The 5,000-nt window shown below is 46.2% G+C and overlaps 1 protein-coding gene across 4 annotated transcripts in view; it reads left to right on the plus strand.

Moving 5' to 3' along the window:
• The first annotated feature begins 800 nt into the window (after positions 1 to 800).
• LOC125949036 (uncharacterized) overlaps positions 801 to 5,000 on the plus strand; it is a 7,962-nt gene continuing 3,762 nt past the window's right edge. Inside the window, exons 1-3 of one of the 4 annotated variants that reach the window (XM_049675722.1) lie at positions 827 to 887; positions 1,830 to 2,012; positions 2,118 to 2,362. The gene's annotated coding sequence lies outside the window, so the exon portion shown is untranslated. Of the gene's footprint in view, positions 990 to 1,754; positions 2,013 to 2,117; positions 2,363 to 5,000 lie in introns of those variants that run through there. The other 3 variants (XM_049675723.1, XM_049675720.1, XM_049675721.1) reach the window with 3 other exon arrangements.

The raw sequence follows: 5,000 nt of genomic DNA on the forward strand, positions 1-5,000 counted from the left end.
ATAAAAACATTTCAGCCATATCTGTTTCTTTTCTTAAGGGATTTTTTTTATTGTCAAATTTATTGTTCAAATCAAACGAGCAAACATTCCGTTAAATGATTTCACACGTGTGCTTTCATTTGAATATTCGAAAACTCTTCGAAAAGGGTTGTCCTTGAATCAAGGGATGCCGCCGGTTGAAGCAACTGTATTAACGAGTTTAAACAACTCCCAACCAAATCGGCACCTGCCGCGGTCGATTGCTCTGTCACATAATCATCCAAAAGCCATTTAAAAAAATCAAAATACCCACCGAAAACGGTCACCGCGGTACCGGGAACCAACCGATGACGACCGGGTGCCAGAGCCGCAGGCGCTACACACGGATCGATTTTCTCGAACCATCTCACGCGCGAGGCGCCATTTTGCTGGTGTGCGAGAGCCAGTCGCCCGAGCCGGAGAGAGCTAGTGAGCGATTTTGTGCGTTTAGCTCAAGGTTTTGTGGGGGGGTTTTGGTAGAGAGCATGAGGGAGCGAATGGTTGGAGCGAAGCAATAATCGAGAAAGATTTTTGAACTTTTTTGGAATTTTAATTTAAAAGTCTTCCAGTGATCGAAATATGTTTATCAAGACGAAAAGTAATGTCATCATTCTGAGCCATTTTTAACACTAAACCTGCATTATACGCCGTGTATGGTAGTCACTGTATCGCCTTAGCAGGGGTTGAGCAGAGCAGAGAGATAACGCAGAGGCGAGAGAATGAGCACGGTGATGGCCAACCGAACCAACAACATGAATCCGGAGCATCGAGTTGCGAGAGCACCGAGCGCGCACCCGTTGACGTCTCCGCAATATCGTTCATCTGGTTGGCTCTGCGGCTCCGTCTACGTGAATCTCCGTTCTCGTGGGGTGATTTTCGGTGCAATCTACTGCGGATTTCGTGCACGGAACTAGTGAAATGTGTCCTCATGCTGCAGCATGCCCGCCAGCTCGAGCGGTGCACGTGTGACGGTAGGAATCGGGCGCGCGCGGACACAATCGTCGTCGAGACGACGGCAAACCCCCGGATTCGCTGCTGATGTGAAGTGGGGCAAGTGGGAGGGAGACTTTGCTGCTGCTGCTGGTGCTAGTGTGTGCGCGCACTCTTCGCCCTTCCACCCCGGGGGGTTGTGTTCATCGATTTCCTTTTTTTGTCTTTTCGCTCGCATGCTTCCATTTCTGGTCCTTCGCGACCGCTCAAAGGAAGTGCACCGCTAGAGTGGGGGTGCCAGTGAGGATTCTGGATGTTATGCTTATGTTTTATCGCACCCGAGAGCCGCACCGTGAGAGTAGGAGGAAGTGTTGGACAATTAGCTTGCGTTCGATGGTGCTCGTGTGGTAGTGACGGTGCGCTACGTCCATGTGGCTGGCGAAGTGCGTAATCGGTGTGGAACGGGTTAGCTGGTTGCCTTGACTAGTGCCGCAACCGACGGCGCGCGTACCTTCAAACGCGGGTGTCCGGTAGTGCAAGCTAGGATTCGCATGCTGGCCCTTCGGTTACAACGATGCGGCGATGGTTTTTGGCGACGGATTTTTCGCCACCTATCACTCTCTCAATCTCAATTCTTGTGTGTATTTGTGAGCTGTCTGCTGTCTCTGGCACTGGTGCTGATACTGCTGGTGTCGCTTTTACGAACAAAAATGCGGTCATAATGTTTCGTTCTTTTTTAACAACGTTCATTTCGGTTTGTTCTTCGTCGACATTAAAATAGAAATTTGACAAAATTCATTCGGAGCGTTCTGAAATTGTGAATTTATTGTTTCCCTTCTAATTGATGTCGATTAATGTAGAGTAGCTCCGATGTAAAACAGCTTAGGGATACCATGCACGAGCAATATTGGTTTACATTCCCCAGATGCCGGTTTCGGTATGTTTTGTGAAATCTCGCCCCGGTAGTATGCGGCGTTCTACTTTACCGGTTAACACAGCACCTGCCGGTCGGCAGCTGGTACTGTGCTATTTATTTATTTGTGGATTTAAAAGCGGTGCAGAAGGTACAGAGTAACATTCGACGGTTTTGCTCCTCCTTTCACAAAAACACAATCCAATTAACAGTGAAATCGAGTGTTCAATGAAAGATATTTTATTTTCATTTACAGAATAAGAAAATGAATCACCGTACTTGTCGATTTTCAACAATTATCACAGTCCATTAGTAGTGCGTAGTAGTAATCTAGTGTCGTAAACATTGACAACAAATTTAATATCAGAGTGATAAATGAAAAACTAAATGTTTAAATCTGGAAGGCGTCTCAGTGACTACATAAATCAAAAGAAATTTAAAAAAAGTACAAAATTTGAAAAGCAGAAACGAAAATAACCTTCTTCATATCAGAGCAACAAGGTAAACACAACTGGGCAATAGTAAACATAAAGTAACCATTGCTGCTGCACTCGAGTTCCTCCGCTACCAGACTGAATCAATGTATTTCTTATTCTTGAAGTTGGCTTGTAAAATTGCCTAATGTCACGTTTCCTGAAACATACCCATTACTATAAATACAGTACTCATATTGTACTCCACAATTTGCTTTTCTTCAAATTATTCCCTGGAGATGTTAATTTTCGATACTCGGGGGATTCTTGCGGAAGTCTCAGACAATTTCCATCAAATATGGAGCTAAATTGGTGTAGATTTTACCGGGTACATGTCACCCTGCTTCATGTTCGGGCAAGAGTAAGTAATTCATTTTCAATCAGCGGCTGTATTGATTGAAATGACACTTTTCGAGGACCTCTTCAACTCCCTTATCCCAGCTCCATGTTATTTACTTTCCCGGCTGGGATCGTCTCACCACTTACCGGCCAGTGGTGCTCGGCTGTCGGTCTAATGCATATTTATCATCGCGGTTCGTCCATTAAATATGAGTTATCATGTTTAACGATGTGGGAACAAACAAGCCGACGAATAATGGAAGGACTGCATGAAATTTTGTGCAAGCCATCCAAATTTTCATTTCCCCCCTCCGGGAGCTACCTACTCGCTTTATGTCTTTATGCGGCCAACGTTTCGGGCTCCTAGCAAACTCCCTCAACTAGCTCCGACTTAGCACCAAAATCGTAGCTCGTGTGAGAAATTTCATTTTTCATTCCTCGTCATGGCGCTCTGTCAGAAGGAATGGAACGCCAGGAGCCGGGCGCAACACTTGCGAGACATTTGAAATTAATGGCTTCGTTCGAATCGTGTGACAAGCGGGCGAACAGCGAGTTCTCTAAGGATTCAGATTCAATGCTCCGTACTCCGACTTATCAGGCTTCCAAGATGCAGCCCAGGAAGAGCTAAAAATTCATCACGGGAGCAAGCTTGCCTGGTTATTCTTGGGTTCGGCAAGATTCGCTGGAAATGTGGCTTAACGCTATCACGCCCAGACATTCGCGCGAGAGTGGCCACAAAAAGCCAGCCAATAGTGTGCAGAGGGCAAAAGCGAATGTTGTTCATGGTGCTCCGTAGCACGTAGCTGTCATGAAAAGTATCGTATAATGCTACCGGGTACAGTGGCTGAACGACGGAAAAACGGAAAAGATCAACTTTTATCATCCTTTTTTTCTGGACCAAACACGTGAAATAAACACACCCGATATTTTAGGGAAGAAAATATGTTAAACATTCTAGAAAGTTTCCTATTTCCTTTGCTCACGATCGATGATTGGAAATACTACGTTTCGCAATGACCGTTCGCCTCGCATTACTTGAAACGTAATATTTATCCAAGAGGCAGGGAAAATACTTTTCCTTCTGCTCACTCTAGATGCCGACCCTCTGACAGTCATAATAGTGAAGGTTGCGTGCAAGTGACACACAAATTAAAGTTTCCGATATCACGCTTCTTCGGAGGGTTGACGAACATCCTGTACCTGCCGAAGGATCTCACCACGACACGGAAATTGAATTGAAACTACCTTCACCAAACCACAAATCAGCTCGGTAGCGAGCTCAGCGGGAAGAGAAACACATAATTGGTAGGAAAAAATAATATTGATTCCCGTCTCAACGTAGACCACGAAAAGGAAATTGTTGGCGTCAAATACCGTTGTTGGCTCGAATCGAACGAGCAGACCGACGGACGGACGGATTCAATCGCATAAGTTCCGTCGTCGTACTTATTGATAAGTATTTCGGATACGACGGATACGACCAGCCCCTTCTCTGCCCTGTCCTGCGAAGTGTGGCTAGGAAATGTTCTATTTTATTTGTTATTGATTGGATTTTCGGCGATTGCTGCCCAATACACCGCTCGGCCTGTCGAACGATTTCCCAAGTTGCACTCGAGTTTTCGGTCGGGTTTAATGTTTAATGTCCGTTGGAGGGGATGCAACCACAGCGAGAGTGATGTTTCACTCTGGCAGGATATTGCCAAGGTGTGGCTGTCGTTCTTGGTTTTTTGGAAGATGGAGTTACTTTACTTGCCTTTCTGGAAAAGAAAAAGATAATCCTGCGGCAAGGACAGAACAGAACTAATTAAATTCTCCGTAATTAACGTAATGCTTCTCTGCGCCCCGCTGATGGCGAGTTACGGATTGAATCCCGTGTCTGTAATCAGGAAAACGCCTTCTCTAATCATAGTGTATGGTTGGTTCGCTACATGAGACCGTCCGACATGCCAACCCAAGAGTTGATTGACGGATAAAAGTTTCCATGCCGATTTCACCATTGACCATTGACCCGGTCGCCTGCTTGCTGGCCGCAAAACGAGAATTTCGTGCGAATGCAGCACAATTCGCCCCTCCGGAGGCAGCCTTCTGGTATATTCCCGGCGGACGGGAAACAACTTCCTTAGGTGCGCCTCGATTGCCGGATGAAAGGATGGGGAAAGATTTATAGAATCACTCGACCGAACGCACCTTCCCCAGGGCTACGGAAACTATAGTTTCCTGCGTCTATCCATGGGGGGAGAGAGAAAGGCTCTGGAGAAAAATGCAACTTTTCCTGCTGCCCGGACAGGAAGCGGGTGTCTGGCAGCAAATCTCGTTGGCCCGGCCAC

Source organism: Anopheles darlingi, chromosome 2 (genome assembly GCF_943734745.1).
Source record: "Anopheles darlingi chromosome 2, idAnoDarlMG_H_01, whole genome shotgun sequence".
Taxonomy (NCBI): Eukaryota; Metazoa; Arthropoda; class Insecta; order Diptera; family Culicidae; genus Anopheles; species Anopheles darlingi.